General features: G+C 39.0%; 1 pseudogene; it reads left to right on the top strand.

Moving 5' to 3' along the window:
• The first annotated feature begins 21,586 nt into the window (after positions 1-21,586).
• LOC122115923 lies at positions 21,587-22,480 on the top strand (annotated as a pseudogene).
• The last annotated feature ends 1,654 nt before the right edge of the window (positions 22,481-24,134 follow it).

Here is a 24,134-nt window from a genome sequence, read left to right as displayed (position 1 = left end):
TTGGTATTGATATTCCTCCAGCAGTGTTCTTTCCGTTGAGGAGCGTTTTTGCTATTCGGGGTCTTTTATTGTTCCATATGAATTTTTGGATTGCCTCTTCTATTTCCTTGAAGAATGAGGGTGGAATTTTGATAGGTATTGCGTTGAATTTGTAGATAGCCTTGGGCAGTATTGCCATTTTCACGATGTTAATCTTTCCAATCCAGGAGCATGGGAGGTTTTGCCATTTTTTAAGTTCTGTGTTGATTTCCTTTTTCAAGATTTTAAAGTTTTCATCATAGAGGTCCTTCACTTCTTTAGTTAAGTTAATTCCTAGGTATTTTATTTTTTGTGGGGCTATTACAAATGGAGTTGCTTTCCTAATTTCAGCCACACTTTTCTCATTGTTGGCATACAGAAAAGCCATTGATTTTTGGGGGTTAATTTTATAACCTGCTACTTTGCCAAAGTTTTGAATCAGCTTGAGTAATTTGGGAGTGGAGTCTATGGGATTCTTTAAATACAAGATCATGTCATCTGCAAAGAGGGAGAGTTTTATTTCTTCTTTCCCTATTTGGATCCCCTTTATGTCTGCATCTTGTCTTATTGCTGTAGCTAGGCATTCTAATACTAGATTGAAGAGAAGTGGAGAGAGTGGACATCCTTGTCTTGTTCCTGAGTTAAGAGGAAATGGCTTTAGTTTTTCACCATTGAGTATAATGCTGGCTGTAGGTTTGTCATATACAGCCTTTATTGTATTGAGGAATGTTCCATGGATTCCTAATTTTTCCAAAACCTTCATCATAAAGGGGTGTTGGATCTTGTCAAATGCTTTTTCTGCGTCTATTGAGATAACCATGTGGTTCTTATTCTTGCTCCTGTTGATGTGATGAATAATATTAATTGATTTGCGTATATTGAACCAGCTTTGCATCCCTGAAATGAATCCTGTTTGATCGTGGTGTATGATTTTTTGGATGAATTGTTGAAGTCGATTGGCCAAAATTTTGTTGAGAAGTTTCGCATCAATGTTCATCAAAGAAATGGGTCTATAGTTCTCTTTCTTTGATGAGTCCCTACCTGGTTTTGGGATGAGGGTTATGATGGCTTCATAGAATGTGTTCGGTAGTGAGCTTTCTCTTTCAATTTCATTGAAGAGTTGGAGGAGAATTGGTGTGAGCTCTGCTTTGAAGGCCTTGTAAAATTCCGCTGTAAAACCATCTGGTCCTGGACTTTTCTTAGCTGGGAGGTCTCTTATTGCTGTTTCTATTTCAATGCTTGATATGGGCCTGTTAAGATAGTTTACCTCATCTTGGTTTAGTTTTGGCATGTCAATATTTGCTAGGAAGAGGTCCATTTCTGTCAAGTTCTCAAACTTATTAGCATAAAGTTTTGAGAAGTATTCCCTTATAATGTTCTGAATCTTGCTTGTTTCCGTGGTGATGTTTCCATTCTCATCTCTGAGTTTATTAATTTGGGTGTGTTCTCTTCTTTTTCTGATAAGATTTGCTAAGGGTCTGTCAATTTTGTTAAGTTTTTCGAAGAACCAACTCTTTGTTTTGTTGATTCTTTCTATAGTTTTTTTGGATTCTAATTCATTTAATTCTGATTTAATTTTGATTATTTCTTTCCGTCTACTGGATTGGGGTTTATCTTGCTGCTCTTTTTCAAGGAGGTTTAGATGTGTCATTAAATTGTTAGTTTCAGATCTCTCCAATTTGTTGATGTAGGAGCTCAGAGCTATAAACTTGCCTCTGAGTACTGCCTTTGCTGTGTCCCAGAGGAGCTGGTATTTTGTGTGTTCATTTTTGTTGAATAGCATGAACATTTGAATTTCCTTTCTAATCTCTTCCATGACCCACTCATGATTCAGCAGTGTGTTGTTCAGCCTCCATGTGATACCGGACTTTCTTTGGTGGCTTTTGGTGTTGAGTTCTAACTTTATTCCCTTGTGGTCAGAAAGAATGCAAGGTATAACTTCAATGTTTCTGAATTTAGACAAGTTTGCTTTGTGGCCTAAAATGTGGTCTATTTTAGAAAACGTTCCATGTGCTGCTGAGAAAAACGTGTATTCTGATGCTGCTGGGTGAAATGTTCGGTAAATGTCTGTTAAGTCTAGTTGATCTATGCAGCTGTTTAGATCTGCGGTTTCTCTGTTGAGTTTTTGCCGAGTTGATCTATCTAGTGGGGAGAGTGGTGTGTTAAAATCCCCAACGATTAATGTCTTTGGATCTATATGGGATTTGAGGGAAAGTAGTGTTTCTTTGATAAATTTGGGTGCTCCATTGTTTGGCGAATAGATATTTAGAATTGTAATATCCTCCTGAAGGAGAGATCCTTTAATTAGTATGTAGCGACCTTCTTTATCTCTTTTCATGAATTTTAATTTGAAGTCTATTTTATCTGATATTAGGATTGCAACTCCCGCCTGTTTATGCGGTCCGTTTGCTTGGTAGATTTTGTTCCAGCCTTTAACATTGAAAATGTGTTTGTTTTTATGGGCAAGATGTGACTCCTGCAGGCAGCAGATAGAAGGGTCTTGTTTTTTAATCCAGCTAGACAGTCTATGTCGCTTAATTGGAGAGTTCAGTCCGTTAACATTAAGAGATAGGACTGAGAGGTATTTGGGAGTTCCTGCCATGTTATCTACCTTCTTGGGGGCTGCGAAAACTGGGTTCTTCCTATGGTTCTTGGATTCTCAGTTTGGGTGCAGTTTCTTGGCCTTTATTGCGGTCTTGTTGGTTTTCTATGTATAGGACATCTTTAAGAATCTTTTGTAGGGCTGGTTTGGTGGAGATGTATTGTTTCAATTTTTCTTTGCTATGGAAGGTTTTTATTTGGCCTTCAGTTATGAAGGAGAGTTTAGCTGGGTACAGTATTCTTGGTTGATAGTTGTTTGTTTTTAGGGCATGGCATACATCATTCCAGGCTCTTCTTGCTTTGATTGTCTCTGCTGAGAAATCTGAGGTGATTCTAATTGGTTTCCCTTTATAAGTGATTACCCTTTTCTCCCTGACAGCTTTAAGGATCTTTTCCTTGTTCTGAGTTGATCCTGTGTGGATTATAATGTGACGGTGGGATGTCCTATTCTGGTCTGGTCTATTTGGGGTTCTAAAGGCTTCTTGTATCTGGACAGGCCTATCTTTTTGCATGTTTGGGAAGTTCTCTGCTAGGATCCTGTTAAACAGATTTCCTAGACCATTAACTTCTGTTTCTAGGTGTTCCTCTACACCCATTATCCTTAGATTAGGCCTTCTGATGGTGTCTTCCAGGTGTTGGATAGATCTATCATATTTCTTGGACTTGTCTTGGATGGTTGTATGTTCTTTCTCTATAATATCTAGGCTGTCTTCAATCCCTGAGATTCGATCTTCTGCATGGTCTAACCTGCTGTCAAGACTCTCTACTTTGTTTTTTATCTCTTTTCCTTCTAGTTGGTCAGCTTTGATGGCTTCAAGTTCTTTGTTGAAGCTCTGTTTTAGGTCTTGTATGAATTTCTTTACTTCCTTAATTTGGTGTTCAGTGTTTGTCCTCAAATCACTTAGTTGATTGGTTATGGTTTCTTTGGGCTCCCATTCCTTCTGTTGGGTTCCATTCAGCATTCCCTTTGTGGTCTCCCTGACTTCCTTCAGCTCTTTGTTAATGGATTCCATGAATGCCTTTAGTGATCTTTGTGTGTTCTCTACCTGGTCTCTCAATTCCTGAATTACTCTTTGATTAGCTTCCTCCCGTTCGTGGGATTCCTGCAGATCTCTTTGGGTGTTCTCAGCCTGCTCACGCCATTCCTCCCTTTCTCTTTGAGTATTCTCAAGTTGTTCACGCAAATCCTGTATCAGTTTTTGAGTAGCTTCCTCACGCTTATGATATTCCTGTATAAACTTCTGGGATGCCTCCTCTCTCTCCCTATCACGCTCATACAGAGTCCTTTGTACGTTGTCAAACTTTTCATTTATCATGTTTGCCACCAGTGTTTGTAGAGCTGTTTGGGAACTCTCCTCTGGATTATTCATTATCTGTTCTAACCCCTGATTATCAGGATTGGGAATTGAGATACCCGAATTTGCCATTTTTCTTGTGTTTTTCCGGCTTACTCTGCCCATTTGAGATGAAGATAGCACCAGTTTTGTGCTAGAACACTATCTTAAGGCAACCGTCAACCAAAGTTTGCATTTGTACAGTCAATAGTCTACAGATACAATCTAGTTCAACAGATGCATCTATTCGACATCAAACAACTATATGTTAAAGAACTTCGAACCGCAGAGAAGAATTTGGAAAGCCAGAAATTATTAGGGTTAGGAAGAGATGTGGGTAAAAAATAGGAATAGATTGGTGTGGGGAGGCACAGGGAGAGTTAACTATGTCCTAATCACAATGCAGGAAATAGGTTGGGTAGGATGTAAGTAGAGAGAGAGAGAAAAAGAAGAAAGGGAAAGGGGAATGAAAAGAGACCAGAAAAAAAATAGAAACGTAAAAATTAATGTTATTTTAGAGATTAAAAGACCATCTATTTATAGAGGAATATGAATATGTTGAGAGAAAGGGAGGGACATAGAGGAGATGAGAAAAACTTTAAAAAAATGCTTAAAATATTGTATAGGTATAAAGTACTGCTATTAGTGAATTTAAGTCTCAGAGGTTTTGAATTGAGTAATAAGTTTGTGGATTAAGTGTGTACACAATGGGGGATAGGGTCTACTGGTTAACTACGGGTTTATCTGAGGATGTGCAGGACAAGAGTTAAGTCACATAAAGATGAACAAAGAGGAAAAGATGGAAAGGATAGGAAAGTGAGAAGAAAAGATCAGAAGTTCAGTAGAGCTAGAAAAAAAAACAAAAAGATAATTAAGAATGAAAGAAAAAGAGAAAGAAGACAAGAAAAGAAAAGAAAACACACATTCACGTATTCCTAAAATAAAAATTATAAGAGGAGAAAAAAAAAAGTTAATGGAAAACAATTATTTTTTCAGAAGAGGCAAAAATTAAAGATTAATAAAAGTTTTAGAAAAGCAAAAAAAAATTTTTATATATATATAAGGTAACAAAAAACGAAAAAAAACAAAACAAGAAAAAGAAAAAAAGAAAAGAAGAATAAGAAAAAAAAAGTTCTTTGATTTTTTTTTTTTTTTTTTTGGGAGGGGTGGGAAGTGTCCTGTATCTCCCTTTTGTCTGTAACCAGAGTCTGGTTGGAGTCTCTGGTCAGCTTGAGGTCCTGTGGCTTGATTGGTTTCTTAAGTCAGTTTGTTGGAACAGGCAGGAAAATGCTCTGCTTTACCCAAGATTTTGAGATCCCCCTCCCAGGTTAGTTTACTGGGAGGGTGATCTGCTTTGAGAATCACAAAAGAGGGGGATGCAGTGATGAGGCTAGGTTCTGGGTAGAGTTGAGGCCTTTCAACGAACAGTAGCTTTTCCCTGGGGCTATTTTGTGAAAAAAAACTCACAGCACCCAGCCTGGAGCCATTCTCAGGGTTTCTGTTTTTCAATTGATTGTGGTGGCTGCTAGAGGGAGGGGCAGCCTCTGGCTCTGGCCACCCAGCGAGGAGAGCCACTCCAGTGGCTGGTGCCTGAGCTGGGCGACCCCTCCCTGGATGGAACTGAGTCTGTGAGGTCACCTCGCCGCCAAGTTCCTGTGACCTGCCAAATGACTAGCTCTATTCCAAGGCCTGAGCTGGAGCTAGCCGCTCCTCCGAGCTTTGTCGGTATCCAAGATGGAGATCACCGGTGCTGGGGGGGGAGGGGTGGCCTTCCCTCCTCTGCTCCCAGAGGAGTGAGGAAGTGGGGCTTCTACTCACGCGGAGTCTTGGATCTCGGGTCGTCTCTGGTCTGCAAAGTGCAGGATGAAGTTGTCCGCTCCTTTTCGGTTCTTGCTGGTGTTGAGTAGAATCCGCTCGTCCGCTGCGTCTGGCTCCTTCGTCCCGGACTGCGTCTCAGGTATGCCTCCGCGGCGGTGGTCGCCGCTGCGACCCTGCCGCCTCAGCGGCAGCTGCTCAGATGTGTCTGCTTGGCTTCCCCTCTCTTGACTAACTCTCTGTCCTGTGATGGCACACTTGGTGTGATTCTCTGGCTTGGGACTGTTCACTGGAACTCTGAAACTGTTTTCTATGCAAGTGCTTGTTCAGATTCCAGCTTCTCCTCCGCCATCTTCCCGGAACTCCAACCTTGGCATTTTTAAAGTTCTTTTTTCTACATTTCATTGTCACTGTAAGCAGGAAAAGTCATAACCATATACCTTAGAATAAACAATATTTCCCTGGGTCAATATTTGATTATTTCTGTTTTGGAAAGCTATCTTAATTTTAAACAAGATTTCCACTTTCTCCCTAACATGTGGTCTCATCTGTTTAAATTACCTGGCTCTATTAAGACATATCTCAGAGGTTTACTTTCAAACACCATGTCTGGGGAGTGAGTAGAGTGGCCAAAACGCCTAAGTATTTTGGTATGCTCCCTAATTTCCTGAATGATATACTCAGGCTCAGAACTTGGCTTGTCAATAATAATTTCATAAGGAAAAATGTGTACAGGAGGATGGATTTCTTGCTGGACCAGTCTCTTCCATGACCTGGAGAGCTGCTCTACTGGGTCGATGGATTTAATTAGCAGGCTGTGGTAAAGGACTTCAGTCATAGACTTTGGTGCCACTTCTTTCTTATTTTCTTCTTTTTTCAACATAGTACGTGTGAAAACAAGTTGGGAATCTCCTTTTCTTGTCTCAGTGTCATGAATGAGTGAAATGGCAGTCAGGTTTTCAGTAAGTAGTTTCTGTGCTTCCTGAAGTGAAATGCCCTGAGTTTTTAGGAGATTTGATTTCTTACTTTCCTTTTTAAAATTCTCTCTCTCTCTCTCTATATATATATCTATATATCTATATATCTATATATATCTGGCAACTGTAGTGGGAAAACAAGAAAAAAGTCATGAAATCCATGAAAATATAATAATCTGTCAGATCCCAAGCCCTGGAACAATTAAGACAACAAATAATCATATAAACAGAAGACCAAGTCAATGCTAGAATGTGGAATTATTTATATTTATTTATATATGTCATTTAAGTTCTTTGCTATAAAATAAGTGGGCTAGTATTGGACTTCAAGGTCTCAGATCTTTGTACCTTTACAATTCTGAGTGACTACCATGAAAGATAGCTCAGTGGAGCTGACTTTACTTCTTTTAAATAAGAATATGTGTACATATATAATTATATATGTATATATAATATTTAATTATATATGTATATATAATATATGTATACATATATAATTTTTCTGATTGGTTGTGGGGCTTGAACTCAGTGCCTGGGCACTGTGGCTCAAAGTACTAGAATGCTAGCTTTGAGAAAAAAAGCTCAGAGAAGTGGGGCATTGGTGTAATCCTAGCTACTCAGGATAAGTCTTGGTCTAAGCCTCAGTTATTCAAAGACAACAGATTGTATTTGAAAATAAGGAAATACTTCCAAATCATTTGAAATGTTCTAAGACATTCACAAATATTTATAAAATCATTGCTTTGATCCAGGCACTGTGAGCTTGTTGGGATATACCAGTAAGCAAAAAAAATATTTCTGATCTTATAGGGGTTATGTACTAAATCATACATATACTAAATGAATAAACCAGTCCAAAAGTCCTAAGGACTCTACAGGTGATAAAATAGATGAGAGCCAAGGGATTTTCTAGGAGAGGGAGAGGCTACAATTTAAATGAGGTGACTGAGACCACCCTACTTGGGAAGGTGACATGTGAGATGAAGCTTAAAAAAGATTAGAGTGAAAAACCTGTTTTCACTATACTTGATGTTGGTATAATTTGGGAAGGAGAAGGGGAAAAAAACAAATTGTTTAAATAGGGATACAAGTGGACCCATTGCAACAATGAGATGGTGGGGAGTGTAGTCATGGAGATGGAAGGGCAGCGATGGTAGGGAGAAAATAAAGGAGGAGGCAACAATGCTTGATAAGAATTGCTCATGTATTGTAACCCTTCTGTGCGGTATTTTCACAATAAAAAAAACTTATTTAAAAAAGATTATAGTGAGCTTTGAGGAAAACCAGAAGACCTAGACAGAGGAATAAGCCAGGGCAAAGCCATGTGCCTGGCTAGCAGGAGGAAGAACAGGTTGCCAGAGACTGGAGCAAGATAGAAGGGTTCAAGGGACAAAGGAAGAAGATTCCGTCTGTTCATGGTGCTCAGGGCAGGTCAGGATCATGGTTGTCCCCAGAGAAATGTGGGGTGCTGGCATGCTTAAAGATAAGCTTTGCCCCCCATCCTCAAGGAGAGCTCTGGCTGCAAGCTTTGTCCCCCATCCTCAAGTGCTCTGGCTGCCATATGGAGAAACTTTCTGAGAAAATATACTGAATACATATTAGATTAATTGTACAGTTGAATCCACACATATATAAATACAGCCTTGTATTTGTATAGGAGAAAATGCATACAAGCCATGTTGGAGAGAAAACATGTGGATCAAGTGATATATATTTCTAGTTGTGAATTCTTAGCAAAAAATCTGGAAGGACATGTCCAAAATTTCTTAGAAGGTGAAGATCAGGAAAGTATAAAAGGAAGAACACAAAGATCCATAAAAACTCTCTAACAAGCATTGATAAGATTCTGGGATCTCAATCCTCATGTCCCATATCTCCTGTCCTCTCTGTCTTGCATTCTGGCTTCTCATCATGTACCCTTATAATATCGGATACTTTGGAATAAATGGAAAAATGGGTTTCCTTGAACTCTGTGAGCAGTCTTAGAAAAATATCCAAGAGAAATATCCAATTTGAGGAGAGCAGTGTTGTGGGAATTATAATTTGTAGCTACTAGGTCTGAAGTATGTCACAACCAGGGACCTGCTATTTGTTATACGAAGCAGAATGGAAGACCAATTCATGAAACTAAGCCATTAGCTTGGGGCATCTGTCAAGCATATATCAAGATAAATTATAGAACACACCCTTGGTAAAATCTTGGAATGCTGATGTATACCAATCCAATTCCCCAAATGTTTCTTATGAAAATATAATGGAGGTACAATTTCTTTCTGTTTGCTTTTGTTTCTGTTTTTCAGTAGTACTAAGTTTTGAATTCAGGATCTTATGCTTTCCAGGCAGGCACTAAACCACTTGAGCCATGTATGATTCCAACATTTATTGCACTGATTATTTTTGTGATAGGGGTCTCATTTCTTCCATTTTCACTCTTGAACCAGAATCCATTTTAGTTTTTCATATTGTGACTGGGATGACAGACAAATGTTACCATGTTCAGTTTCTTTCATTTAGAAAAAGTTGTATAGATTTTTTTGGGGGGTGGGGTGGGCTGAGCCTGGCCTCAAACTGTGATCCTCCTCTCTTAACCTCCCAAATAGCTGGAGACTATAGACACAAACAACTAGGGCCTGGGAGGGAAAATGATTTTTCCTTTCATAAAAACAAAGAAAAAAATCTCATGTAATAGTCTTATGTGGAGAAAGTTGGGTTTTACAAACATGGGCTCCCATTGAAGTATAAACTTGGTGAGATAAATTCATGGTTCCAGAAACCATTAAATGTTCCTACTGCATTAAAAGTTGGTATCATCCCAGCAGTCTGGAAGAAGTACTCCACAAGGCCAGATGCTGTCCTTCCTATCTAACAGGACAAGCCTCTCAGACTCTTGATTATACTCTACTAGGCTCTGGTGGCTCAACAGTGTCTAACAACCACCTTTAGCAAGTCACATTATCTGAATTAGGTATAAGCAACTATGCTATTACATTGCTAAAATCTTTTCACTTTGCTTTTTTTTTTTTGCAGTGGATGGGGCTGGGGACAAGGCCTCATTAGGTAGCCCACACTGGCTTTGGGCTGGTGATCTTCCTTCTTCAGCCTCCCTAGTGCTGAGATTGCAAGTATGCACCAACATACCATTTATATTGGATTTAATGAAGGACTTATATTTAAAATAATTAACAGACTTACTTCTTAGAGTAGATTTGGGTTCACAAAAAATTGTTCAGAAAGTATAGCATCTCTAGGTAGCCATCACCTATACTATACACAGCATTTCCCTATTATTTACCCTTTGTATTTATGTTAATAATTTGTTACTAATGCTCTCTTCCACAAGTCCTTGTGTTTGTCCATCTGTTTCCCAGTGTAATTGGAATAGGTATTTAAATATGCTAACAATTGTAGTTTTAGTTCAACAACTTACTCTCCTGGCCTGTGCTTTTTCTTTTCTTTCTCTTTGTCTTACCTCTTCCCTCAACTCCTCAAGTTAGGGAATTCAAGAATGTCCATATAGCTCCAGATAAACCCCTCAGGCTCCTGTTATCTTACTGGCTATGCTACTCAGGGAAGACCCACATCTGGCCCAAAGTCATGCTTTAACATGTACATCCAAAAGCCCATTTTGGTCTTTTCCTTTAAAAAACCCATCCATCCTCTCCCAATCACACACCCTAAACTGTAATAGAACTACAATTTTTCCCTAAAATGACAGTTCATTCAGGGCTGACTTTGCCTGGTAAATGAATACACTTCTACTCTCTTTTCTTCAAAAACTCTGTTCTCATCATTTGTGAAGTGGCATTGAGTTCAGACCAAATTTCCAGTATTGCATCAGGTTGTGATGCTGCATGAGGTCCTTAAAAGAAGGGGCTGCTAGGCCAGTTTCCAATGTCCAGTACTGAGAGTCAAACACACCTCTCTTTGTAAAGAAATTAATCTCCAGTAATTTTTTACAGCTATACAAAGTAAACTTAGGCATGATGGAGATAGTTCACATGCCTTAATAAAGAGCATTAGAAGATGGCTGTCTGTTTTACAAAAATGGAAAAGAACTGAAAGTTGTTGTAGGTCTCAAGCAAGGTCTGTGATTCTAGTTTGCTTTGTAGATGCAATAACAGTTGGTCTATACCATGGGATCTAGAAATGAAAGACTCACACACCCTAAGAATGATACCTAGTGTAGGATCTGCTCAGCAACTTAGAGAAGAGACAAATTTCTGTCACATTACCTGTTACTCCAAAGGTGCCCAAACTATCACACTATCTACAATTATTTTGGCTCGGGGACCTTTGGTAACACAAACAGCCATGTAGCAGCATGGGCATTGCCCATGGGCATTGGCAAATTCGCTGAATGGTAGTTGTAGTCAAGTGTGGCAATACTGACTATGAATCAACAAGTGTTAACCTTGCATGTCATTTTAACAGCATTATGAGTATGTGTGTACTTCTGACAACTGAGGTGTAAGGTGGCACAAAAGAAAGGAAATAAGGGGAAAAGATTCTGGCTAGATGACAGTAAAGGTAAGATAGTCTAGGGTGGATCCAAAACAGTAACATTCCATTGAATAGAATTGCATGGGCCTGGTGGTGTGGATCAACAGGGGGTTACATGCCTACCATGCAAGGGCTAAAACTCTTGGCAATCTTCAGGGAACTGTAACTGTTTAGGGACCTCTGTGTAGTTGGACACTGGCCTTCATGGGGCTTTAAGGACTGACAGATTTGTGGAGAAAGGAAGAAGAAGGAAGAAGAAGGAATCCCTGGTAGCTTTGGATGGAATCAAGCTTAACCAGCTCACTTATTTCACCCATTCAGTTTTGGTATAGAAAGTTCAGCCAGGCACCAGTGGCTCAAGCCTGTAATCCTAGCTACTCAGGAGGCTGAAACATGAGTATCATGGTTCGAAGCCAGTCAGTGAAGAAAAGTCCATGACCTTCTTATCTCCAAAAAACTCAGAAAAAAGCTGGAATTGGTACTGTAGCTCAAGTAGAGCACTAGCCTTGAATATGAAGAAACTCACAGACAGTGCCCAGGCCCAGAGTTCAAGGCCCAAGACTGGCAAAAAAAGAAAAGAAAAAAAGATAAAAAGCTTGTGCCCTGGCTCTATAAAAAAGAAAGAGGAAGCTCTCCATATATTTTCATTCTTTACCTTTAAAATTATCATGATCGGGTGCTGGTGGCTCACACCTGGTGGCTCACGCCTGTAATCCTAGCTACTCAGGAGGCTGAGATCTGAGGATCACAGTTTGAAGCTGGCACATAGAAAAGTGCCTGTGAGACTCTTTTCTCCACTCAAAAACCAAAAGTGGCACTGTGGCTCAAGTAGTAGAGCTCTAGCCTTGAGCACAAAGAGGCTCAGGGACAGTGCCCAGGCCCCGAGTTCAAGCCCTACACTAACAAAAAAAGTCTCCCAAATCTGTATACCCTCTAGCTATACCTGCGTAGAAGAGGAGAAAGAATACCACATATGTGGGGTGATGGATGGGTAGAAAAAAAATCTGTTCCAAATATTTATTAGAATATTCTCAGGAAGGAAGGAGGCACAGGCCACTAGAGAGGTCAGAGCTGTGAGTGATGGTGGCAAGGAAGATTTTGCAGGCTCAGTTAAAACCAGCTAACTTCTTATGATGAGCCTTGAAAAAAGATGAAACAGCCTTTCTTCCCACATTGGCAGAAATGAGCCCAAATATTATCTCTTAGCTCTGATCTTTTCCTCTTCCCTCTCTCCCTTGCCACCTTCCTGCTCCTCCTTGTTAGGCCCAGACTGACTTCATTTCCATGTTTTCTATGTTCTCATCATTCTCTATGATTCTACCTGTAATTGCACTTACCACCTGTTGTATATTTATCTAATTTATATGGCCATCTCTGTCACAAAGCCTTGCATTCCAAGTGCCATAGCCAAGTCTCATTCACTGCCCAGCCTCCAGGACTAGCCCTGAACCTAGCACATGTTACTGCTTAGTGTGTGGTTGGTGAATAACTGTCCATTGTGACACTTGAACATCCTCAAACTCACACAAACAGCTGTGTGACAATGAGGCACGAAGAATTATCTTGCTGTGTGAGGGTAATGGGAGGCAAAGAATGGACAGTGGAAGGGTAATTTAAAAAAAAAGAACATTAGCCAGGTGTAGAGGCTCATGCCCATTATCCTAGCTGTAAGGTCTGGCCCAGGCCATGCAGGCCCTGGCCTCCCCACTTCCTCCATCAGTCTCCACCCAGTACAGTGTCACCTAGGTAACTGGCAGTTATCTCTCCCTTCTGAGGTCATGCCTCCCATAGGACAGGGGGAGGGTCCCAAACCCTGAAATCACATCTGCATCCAGTGTGGCCACACTTTCTCCTCACCCCTTCCCTATTTAAACCCAGGTGGGATATAGGCCAGCCCTTTCAGCCATGTGCTCTCCACCAAGCATGGAGGGGCAGCAGTGTGATAATAAAATAAACTTCTCTTTCCTGCCTGAACATTGCGTGGTATTCTCTTTATCAGCTATCTAATTAAAACCTACTTATTTAATTTACATTACACTAGCTAATCAGGAGGCTAAGATCTGAAGATCCTGGTTTTAAGCCATTCTAAGCAGAAAAGCCTATGAGATTCTTACTTCCAATTAACTAGGAAAAAAGTCAGAGTGCAGCTGTGTCTCAAGTAGTAGGATGCCCGCCTTGAGAGAAAAAGCTATACAAGAGTGCAAGGCCCTGAGTTTGAACCTAGTACCAGGACAAAAAATTAAATTAAATTAAAAAAGTAAAATTAAAACTCAACTGCTGGCTGTGAATATAATGTCTTATCAGTCAAGGTTTCCTACTGCAGATTTCGACAAAATAGAAGAAACTGAATCAGGAAAAAGATAAAAGTTAGGCCTTGCTGGGCACTTGTGGCTCATGCCTATAATCTTAGTTACTCAGGAGGCTGAGAACTGAGGATCTTAGTTTGAAGCTAATCAGGGCAGGAAAGTCCAAGAGACTCTTGTCTCCAATTACATCCAGAAAATGGGAAGTGACATTGTGGCTCAAAGTGATAAGGAGTTCTAGACTTGAGCAAAAGAGCTCAAGGACTCTGTCCAGACCCTGAGTTGCCTCTTGTCTGACCCCCCCCCCCACAAAAAAGTTAGATCTGTTTCCTATACCAGCCCAGAGTTGGGGAGAAGATGAGGATATATGGCCATGAGAATTCTCCACGGAGCCATGTCCCTATGCTAAGAGCTTGGTCTCATAATAATCACTGGTTCTCATAATTTTGCTAAAACAAAATTTTGGGGGAGTAAGCTGAGTTAGGTGGAGGTAGGGATCAATGATGCTATCAGTGACTTTATAAGCATTATAAACTACTTGGGATGCCTTCTATCATATTTTGAGAGCAAAGGGACTCTCTCTAGATGTGGTTCCTCAGCTTTGGGACTTGCTATTGTAAGACATTATTTTTAAAATAAATTACCCAATGGCAGGAATTCTCTTGTAGCAGCAAAAACTGGACTAAATCACCACCACCACTTTCACAAAAAAGAATTTGCTTGGTAATTATTTTATCTCATTCTTTGGAAGGTAAGAACTTTTAAAACTGTACAGTGGGCAAAGTGGTTGGTGCCTGTAATCACACCAAATCCATGGGTGGAGATTAGCAGGATCAGAGTTCCAGGTTACCATGAGAAAAAGGTACCAAGATCCCATCTTAACCAATAATCTAGGAATGGTGGTGTGTGTCTGTCATCCCTATTACAAAATATGCATGGAAGAAGCAAAAGAGCCCAGGATGGCCAGGCAAGAAGGAAGAAACTATATGTGAAAAAAAAGAATAAAGGACCCTCATTGTACACACTTAATCCAGAAATTTATTATTCAATTCAAAACCTTTTAGACTTAAATTCCTTAATAGCAGTACTACTTCTTTATATGTATATGTTTTAAGCATTTTTATTTTTAAGTTTTACATGTCTCTTTTCTATCCCTACCCTTATCTTATCCTATACACATTCTTCTATGAATATTACGTTTTTAAATTTGCATAATTTTTAAGTGTTTCACTTTTTAATGTTTAATATTTGTTTTTCTATTTTTTTCTTGTCTCTTTTTTTCTGTTTCTCTTCTTTGTTTTTTCTCTCTCTACTATCATTCTATCCAACCAATTTCCCTCTTTGAGATTAGGACTTAGTTAAATTAACTCACCCTCTGCCTTTCCACATCCCTCTATTCCTATTTTTACCCACATCTCTCCCTAAACCTAATAATTTCTGGTTTGCCAAATTCTTCTTTGCATTTCATAGCCCATTAATACATAGTTGTTTGATGCTGAATAGATATATCTGTTGAACTAGAGTGTATCTGCAGACTTTTGACTGTGCAACTACAGACTTCGGTTGTTGCTTAACTTAAGATAGAGTTCTAGCACAGAACTGGTGTTACTTTCATCCCAAATGTGCAGGGCAAGCCGGAAAAACACAAGAAAATGGCAAGTCCAGGTATCTCAACTCCCACTCATGATAATAAGGAGACAGAACAGATAATGAATAATCCAGAAGATAGTTCCCAAAAAGCTCTACAAACACTACTGGTAAACATGGTAAATGAAAAGATTGAAAACCTGCAAAGGACTCTGTATGAGCATGATAGGGAGAGAGAGGAGGCAAACCAAAGGTCATTACAGGAATATCATGAGAGTGAGGAAGCTACTCAAAGATTGATACAGAAATCGCATGAGCAGCTTGAAAATACTCAAAGAAAAATAAAGGAATGGCATGAGCAGGCTGAGATCAGTCAAAGAGATAGACAGGAATTGTGGGAGCTGGCCGAGAACAGACAAAGAGAAAGTCAAGAATGGCGTGAGCAGGCTACAGGAATCACATGAATGTGAGGAAGCTAATCAAAGAGTAATACAGGAATTGAAAAAGCAGGATGAGAATACACAAAGATCACTAAAGGCATTAATGGAATCCAAAAAAAAGAGAGCTGAAAGAACTCAGGGAGTCCACCAAGGGAATGCTGAATGGAACCCAACAGAAGGACTGGGAGTCCAAGGACACCATAGCCAATCAACTAAGTGATTTGAGAATAAACACTGAACACCAAATTAAGGAAGTTCATACAAGATCTAAAACAAAGCTCTAACAAACAATTTTAAGCCATCAAAGCTGATCAACTTGAAGGAAAAGAAATAAAAAAGTAGAAAGTCTTGATAAGTAGGTTAGATCATGAAGAAGATCGAATCTCGAGGATTGAAGACAGCGTAGATATTATAGAGAAAGAACATACAACCATCCAAGAGAAATCCAAGAAATATGATAGATCTATTCAACACTTGGAAGACACCATGAGGAGGCCTAATCTGAGGATAATGGGTGTAGAGGAGCACCTAGAAACAGAAGCTAATGGTCTAGGAAATTTAACAGGATCCTAGCAGAGAACTTCCTAAACATGCAAAAAGATAGGCCTATTCAGATACAAGAAGCTTTTAGAACTCAAAATAGACCAGACCAGAACAGGAAATCCTATCATCATATTATAATCCAGACAGGATCAATTCAGACCAAAGAAAACATCCTTAAAGCTGTCAAGGAGAAAAGATCAATCACCTATAAAGGGAAACCAATTAGAATCGCCTCAGATTTCTCAGCAGAGACAATCAAAGCAAGAAGAGCTTGGAATGATGTATGCCATGCCCTAAAGACAAACAACTATCAACCAAGAATACTGTACCCAGCTAAACTCTCCTTCATAGCCGAAGGTCAAATAAAAACCTTCCATAGCAGAGAAAAGTTGAAACAATATATCCCCACCAAACCAGCCCTACAAAAGATTCTGAAAGATGTCTTTCACATAGAAAACCAACAAGACCACAATAAAGGCCAAGAAACTGCACCCAAACTGAGAATCCAAGAACCATAGGAAGAACCCAGTTGCCACAGCCCCCAAGAAGATGGATAACATGGCAGGAACCCCAAAATACCTTTCAGTCCTATCTCTCAACATTAACCGACTTAACTCTTCAATTAAGTGACATAGATTGTCAAGTTGGATTAAAAAGCAAGATCCTTCTATGTGCTGCCTTCAGGAGTCACATCTTGTCCATAAAAACAAACAAATTTACAATGTGAAAGGCTGGAACACAATGTACCAAGCAAATGGCCCCAAGAAACAGGCGAGAGTTGCAATCCTAATATCAGATAAATAGACTTCAAATTAAAATTAGTGAGAAGAGATAAAGAAGGTCGCTACATAATAATTAAGGGAGGACATTACAGGAGGTACTAAATATCTATTCACCCAAAAATGGAGCACCCCAATTTATCCAAGAAATACTTTCCTTCAAATCCCACATAGATCCAAAGACATTAATTGTTGGGGACTTTAACACACCACTTTCCCCACTAGATAGATCAACTCTGCAAAAACTCAACAGAGAAACTGCAAATCTAAACAACTGCATAGATCAACTAGATTTAACAGACATCTACCAAATATTTCACCCAACAGCATCAGAATACACGTTTTTCTCAGCAGCACAGGGAACATTGTCCAAAATAGACCACATTTTAGGCCACAAAGCAAACTTGTCCAAATTCAAAAACATTGAACTTACACCTTGCATTCAAATGTTCATGATATTCAACAAAAATGAACATACAACTACCAGCTCCTCTGGGACACAGCAAAGGCAGTACTCAGGGGCAAGTTTATAGCTCTGAGTTCCTACATCAACAAATTGGGAGAGATCTGAAACCAACAATATAATGAGGCATTTCAGCCTCCTTGATAAAGAGCAGCAAGATAAACCCCACTCCAGTAGACAGAAAAAATAATTAAAATTAAATCAGAATTAAATGAATTAGAATCCAAAAAAATCTTAGAAAGAATCAATAAAACAAAGAGTTGGTTCTCCAAAAAATTAACAAAATTGACAGACCCTTAGCAAATCTTATCAGAAAAAGAAGAGAACACACCCAAATAAATAAACTCAGAGATGAGAATGGAAACATCACCACAGAAACAACTAAGATTCACAACATTATAAGGGAATACTTATCAAAACTTTATGCTAATAAGTTTGAGAACTTGGCAGAAATGGAACTTTTCCTAGCAAATATTGACATGCCGAAACTAAACCAAGATGAGTTAAATCATCCTAACAGGCCCATATCAAGTATTCAAATAGAAATAGCAATAAGAGACTTCCCATCTAAGAAAAGCCAAGGACCAGATGGTTTTACAGTGGAATTCTACAAGGCCTTCAAAGCAGAGCTCACACAATACTCCTCCAACTCTTCAATGAAATTGAAAGAGAAAGTTCACTACCAAACTCATTCTATGAAGCCATCATAACCCTCATCCCAAAACCAGGCAGGGACTCATCAAAGAAAGAGAACTATAGACCCATTTCCTTGATAAAAATTGGTGCAAAACTTCTCAACAAAATTTTGGCCAATCGACTTCGACAATGCACCCAAAAAGTTATACACCACAACCAAACAGGATTCATTTCAGGGATGCAAGCTGGTTCAATATAAGCAAATCAATTAATATAATTCATCACATCAGGAGAAGCAAGGATTAGAACCACATGGTTATCTCAATAGATGCAGAAAAAGCATTTGACAAGATCCAACACCCCTTTATGATGAAGGTTCTGGAAAATTAGGAATCCATGGAACATTCCTCAATACAATAAAGGCTGTATATGACAATCCTACAGCCAGCCTTGTACTTAATGATAAAAAACTAAAGCCTTTTCCTCTTAACTCAGGAATGAGATAAGGTTGTCCACTGTCTCCACTGCTCTTCAATGTAGTATTAGAATGCGTAGCTAGAGCAATAAGACCAGATGCAAACATAAAGGGGATCCAAATAGGGAAAGAAGTAAAACTTTCCCTCTTTGCAGACGACATGTTCTTATATTTAAAGAATCCCACAGACTTCACTCCCAGATTACTGAAGCTGATTCAAAACTTTGGCAAAGTAGCAGGGTATAAAATTAACCCTCAAAAATCAATGGCTTTTCTGTATGCCAACAAAGAAAACAGTTTGGCTGAAATTAGGAAGGCAACACCATTCGTAATAGCCCCACAACAAAATAAAATACCTAGGAATTAACTTAACCAAAAAGTGAAGGACCTCAATGATGAAAACTTTACAAACCTGAAAAAGGAAATCAAAACAGAACTTAGAAAGTGGCAAAAACTCCCATGCTCCTGGATTGGAAGGATCAACATCGTGAAAATGGCAATACTACAAATTCAATGCGATACCTATCAATATTCCATCCCTATTCTTCAAGAAAATAGAAGAGGCAATCCAAAAATTCATATGGAACAATAAAAGACCCCAAATAGCTAAAACGATCCTCGGCAGAAAGAACAGTGCTGGAGGAATATCAATACCAAATTTCAAACTCTACTAGAAAGCCATAGTAATCAAAACAGCTTGGTTCTGGCAAGAACAGACCAATGGAATAAAATTGAAAACTCAGAAATGAACCTACAGACCTATAGCTGTCTAATCCTTGATAAGGGATGTAAAAAAAAAATAGAATGGAAGAAAGACAGCCTCTTCAATAAATGGTGCTGGCAAAATTGGTTAACTACTTGCAGAAAACTAAAGCTAGATCCTTATATACTACCCTGCACCAGAATCAACTCCAAATGGATCAAAGACCTCAGAGTCAAAGCAGACACCCTGAAAACATTACAGGATGGAATAGGGGAAACCCTAGGTCTCCTTGGCAGAGGCTGCAATTTTCTTAATAGAGACTCAGAAACACACAAAATCAAAAAAAGGTTGGACAAATCAGATTGCATGAAATTGCAGAGCTTATGCATGGCAAAGGACATAGTTAGCAAGATTAATAGAAAGGCCACAGATTGTGAGAAGATGTTCACTAGCTTTACAACAGACAAGGGTCTCATATCTAAAATATACTTGGAACTCAAAAAATTATATCCCCTAACAACAAATCTTCAAAGAAACAATTGCCCAATAAATAAGTGGGCTAAAGACTTAAAGAGAAACTTCTCTGAAGAGGAAAGAAGGATGGCCAATAGACACATGAAGAAATGCTCAACCTCCATAGCCATAAAAGAAATGCAAATCAAAACAACATTGAGATACCACCTCACCCCAGTTAGAATGGCAAAAATCAAGAACTCTAATAACAACAGATGCTGGAGGAGATTAGACAGAAGGGAACCTTACTGCATTGTTGGTGGGAGTGTAAACTTGTTCAACCACTTTGGAAAGCAGTATGGAGGTTCCTCAAAAGACTCCACATAGAACTCCCCTATGACCCAGCAATCCCAGTTTTGGGCATTTACCCAAATGTTCACAAACAAGACCACACTAAAGCTACCAACACGACTATGTTTATTGCAGCATTATTTACTATAGCTAAGATATGGAACCAACCCCGATGCCCCTTAGTAGATGAATGGATCAAGAAAATGTGGTGTATATACACAATGGAATTCTATGCCTCCATCAGAAAGAATGACATTCTCCCATTTGTTATGATATGGAAAGTCTTTGAAAAAAATTATATTAAGAGAACTAAGCCAGGCCCAAAGAAACATAGGTCCCATGGTTTCCCTTATTTGCAATAACTAGTATATGTCTGAGTCAAGCAGAAAAGGTCAGATAAGTTGATGTTAGGGAAATGAACCCTGAGATATGTATTCAAATGCTTTTTTTCCCTTCAGGTGATTGTTTCTAACACATGTATAAGATATTTCTTTGTTGCTTTGTATGTCCCTTCCCCATGGTATAACCCCTGCTTTCACTGTATTTGATGTCAGTATAATTTGTATAGGGAAGGGGAAAAAACAAATTGTTTAAATAGGGATACAGGTGGATCCATTGCAACAATGAGATGTACAAGTCGTTATGTGGAAAAACGAACTTTACAAGTTTGATGAGGTGGTGGAGGAGGATTCGGTGAGGGGGTTGGGGAAGGATGAGAAGTGTTGGGAAGGGGAAACAAAGGAGCAGGCTACAATGCTTGATAAGAAATGTACTCATTATCTTGCCCATGTAATTGTAACCCCTCTGTACAGTATTTTCACAATATAAATATAAAAAAAGAGCAAAGGATAAAAGGGTTGGGGGTGTGGTGTAAGTGGTAAAGTATTTACCTTATAAATGTAAGAACCTGTGTGTAACCCAGGATTATCCAAAATAAGTGAGTAAATAAAATAAATGAATAAACACTAAGTTCTGTGACAGCCTATTGTGCAATGATCACCACCGGCCCACTCCAGTTCTCTTTTCATCTTACAAACCTGAAACTCAGTAGCCATTAACAATGACACCTGATTCCATCCCTTTTTGCTCAGCACCTTAACCTCTCTTCTATTTGCTGTGCATAGGTACCTCACATAATATACAATGTCGGCTCATGCAGGATATGTCCTTATCTGACTTGTTTATTACACTAGCATAATGTTCTCAACCTTCATCCATGTTGTAGTTTGTATCAGAATTCCATTCCTTCTTCAGCCTCAGTAAGAGTCTATTGAGGAAGGTTTCACATCTTGCTTATCTATTGATTTGCCAATAGACAGTTTGTTTCTACCTTGTAGCTATCATGAATCATGCTCCTAATAACATAAATTTACAAAAAGAAAACAACGAACAGAATTCAACATGCAGAAAATATGGCTTGATATTGGTAACATTCAGTAGGCCATCTGTTAAATATGGTCACTTCCATGAATGAATGTGACCACTGCTAATAATTCTTAAACAACAGGTATATACAAGAACTATCTGGTTGGTTCCAATATGGCCACGCCCAGGAGCCGGCTGGAAAGCCGCGATCGCCCTGTGGGCCAAGGTCTGACCCGCGCATCCATGGACCCCAGAGCCGAGTTCAGGCGGTGGAAGGTGCAGGGTCTGAACTGAGCCGACCTGAGCCACAAAGGAAGCGTGGACGAGGACGTGGTGGAGCTCCTGAGCTGCTCAACTCTCAGGAGCAATTTGTCACCACCAGCTCCTGTGCCAGCTGCGTCCTTCTCCTGTACGGGGGTGTACACGGTTTTGAGGTTCAGAAACAAGCTACTGGTTTCACACAAACCTTGTGTAAAAGATGATGTGATGGTAGCTCTGAAGAAAGCGAATGCTGATGCCATCTTAAAATTTGAACCATTAGTCCTTCATGTGCAGTGTCGGCAGTTGGAGGATGCACAGATTCTGCATTCAGTGGCAATTGACTCTGGTTTCAGGAACTCTGGCATCACAGTGGGAAAAAGAGGAAAAACTATGTTGGCTGTCCAGAGTACACATGGCTTAGAGGTTCCATTAAGCCATAAGGGAAATCTGATGGTGACAGAAGAATACATTGACTTCCTATTAAAGATAGCAAATTAAAAAATGGAAGAAAACAAGAAAAGAATTGAAAGGTTTTACAACTGCCTACAGCATGCTTTGGAAAAAGAAACAATTATTGATTCACATCCTAAGGTCAAAGAGAAAAACAAGTCATCTTATACTCACAAGAAAAAGAAACCGGAAAAAACACATAGCCAATGTATTCCTGAAGAAAATGATGAAAAAGTTGAAAGTGACAATGATGATGATGAACCCAAAATCAATTCTACCATTTTCCCTGAAGATTACTAGCATTTACCTTTGAAGTGTTTTGGTAAAATGTTTCCAGTAGATTTTATAAAACTGCTCTTTATGAGTTTTTTGCATGTATTGTCTATTTAGAAAAACAATATTTAATTTCTCTATATTCAGAGAAACTCATTTTGATATATACATGACTTTTAAAAATAGTTTTGTATCTTTATTCAGTATGTTTTAATGTTTGCTTATTTAATACTCCCTTGTTAAACGCAAAGAGAATCTTTGCAGAATTATCACTTCAATGCCTCTGTTTTGTTACAACTTCCAGTTCTATGAAATAGGAAAACAAAGTACAACATTCTTTGAAGACAACCTTACATCATGGACATTTCATTAAAAATCATAGTAACATGAAACTAACTTTGAAAGTTCCTCCAGCTTTTAGAAGAAAGTTTGAATTTACTCCTGTTTCCATGGAGTACAGTGACAAGTTGTTTTCCCCCTTTTGACCTCTTGAATAAACAACTTATACCATTTTTATTCATGACAAAATATCTGAGCCCCTTTTCCTCATTGTTTATTATAAATCAGACCTTAACATTGTACAGACTTTGAAACACATGGGCATAATTTTTCACTAAGGCTGATCAGAAATAACCACTAACACATAAGCATCATACTCAAACAAATGTGCCATAGAAAAAATTCAAGGATCAGAAGCCTTGAGTGTGAATTGAAGCTAGAGCTTCTAGAGTAAACCATTTACTTTCCAGAGCTTCTGTTTCATGCTCTTCTGCATAAAAGTATTTCTGATATCTGCTTTATTTATATTATAGGAGTATTAACAGTATCAAATTTAAAATAATTATGAGTAGATCATTGTGCATGTATATGAGCATTTATCATTATAAAATGGTTATTTTAAATTTTTAGAATGTATCAAATCATAAAAAAATATATTTAAGGGACTGGGAAGGTGACTCCGTGAGGGTTAGTGTTAGGGTTAGGGTTATTGTTAGGGTTAGGGTTAGGGTGAGGGTGAGGGTGAGGGTGAGGGTTAGGGTTATGATTAGGGTGAGGGCTAGGGTGAGGGTGAGGGTTAGGGTGAGGGTGAAGGTGAGGGCGAGGATTTCGGTTAGGTAAGGGTTAGGGTTAGGTATAGGGTGAGGATTAGGTTGAAGGTGAGGGTTAGGGTGCGGATTAGGGTTAGGGTGAGGGTTAGGGTTAGGGTGAGGGTGAGGGTGAGGGTTAGGTTTAGGGTGAGGGTTAGGGTGATGTGTAGGGTGAGGGTGAGAGTTAGGGTTAGGGTGAGGCTGAGGGTGAGAGTTAAGGTGTGGGTGAGGGTTAGGTTAATGGTGAGAGTTAGGGTGACTGTGAGGGTTAGGGTGCGGGTGAGGCATAGGGTTAGGGTTAGAGTGCTTGCCTTACATGCATGAGGCCCTGGGTTTGATTCCTCAGTACCACATAAGCAGAAAAAGCCAGAAGTGGTGCTGTGGCTCGAGTGGTAGAGCACTCACCTTGAGTTGAAGAGCTGAGGGACAGTGCCCAGGCCCAGAATTCAGGCCCCACATCTGACAGAAATATAAATTAGCACAAATTAAACAATTGTAATAAAACTTTAGCTATTTTTCATTCTCTCCTAAGCTAAAACAAAAACATTAGGTTTGTTTATAAAATGTTCCTGTGGGAAGAATACCTGAAATAAGTTACAAAAAGCTAAAAAATGTGTAACTATTATATGTTAATTCACATTCAAAACATTCAAAAACAAATTACATACAAACAAAACAATACAAAGTGGAAAAGAATCTTAAAATTATTATTAGTCTAA

Source organism: Dipodomys spectabilis, unplaced genomic scaffold (genome assembly GCF_019054845.1).
Source record: "Dipodomys spectabilis isolate Male_0828 unplaced genomic scaffold, ASM1905484v1 ptg000003l, whole genome shotgun sequence".
Lineage (NCBI taxonomy): Eukaryota > Metazoa > Chordata > Mammalia > Rodentia > Heteromyidae > Dipodomys > Dipodomys spectabilis.
Note: the sequence above shows the minus strand (reverse complement) of the source record. Positions and strands in the feature narration are given on the sequence as shown.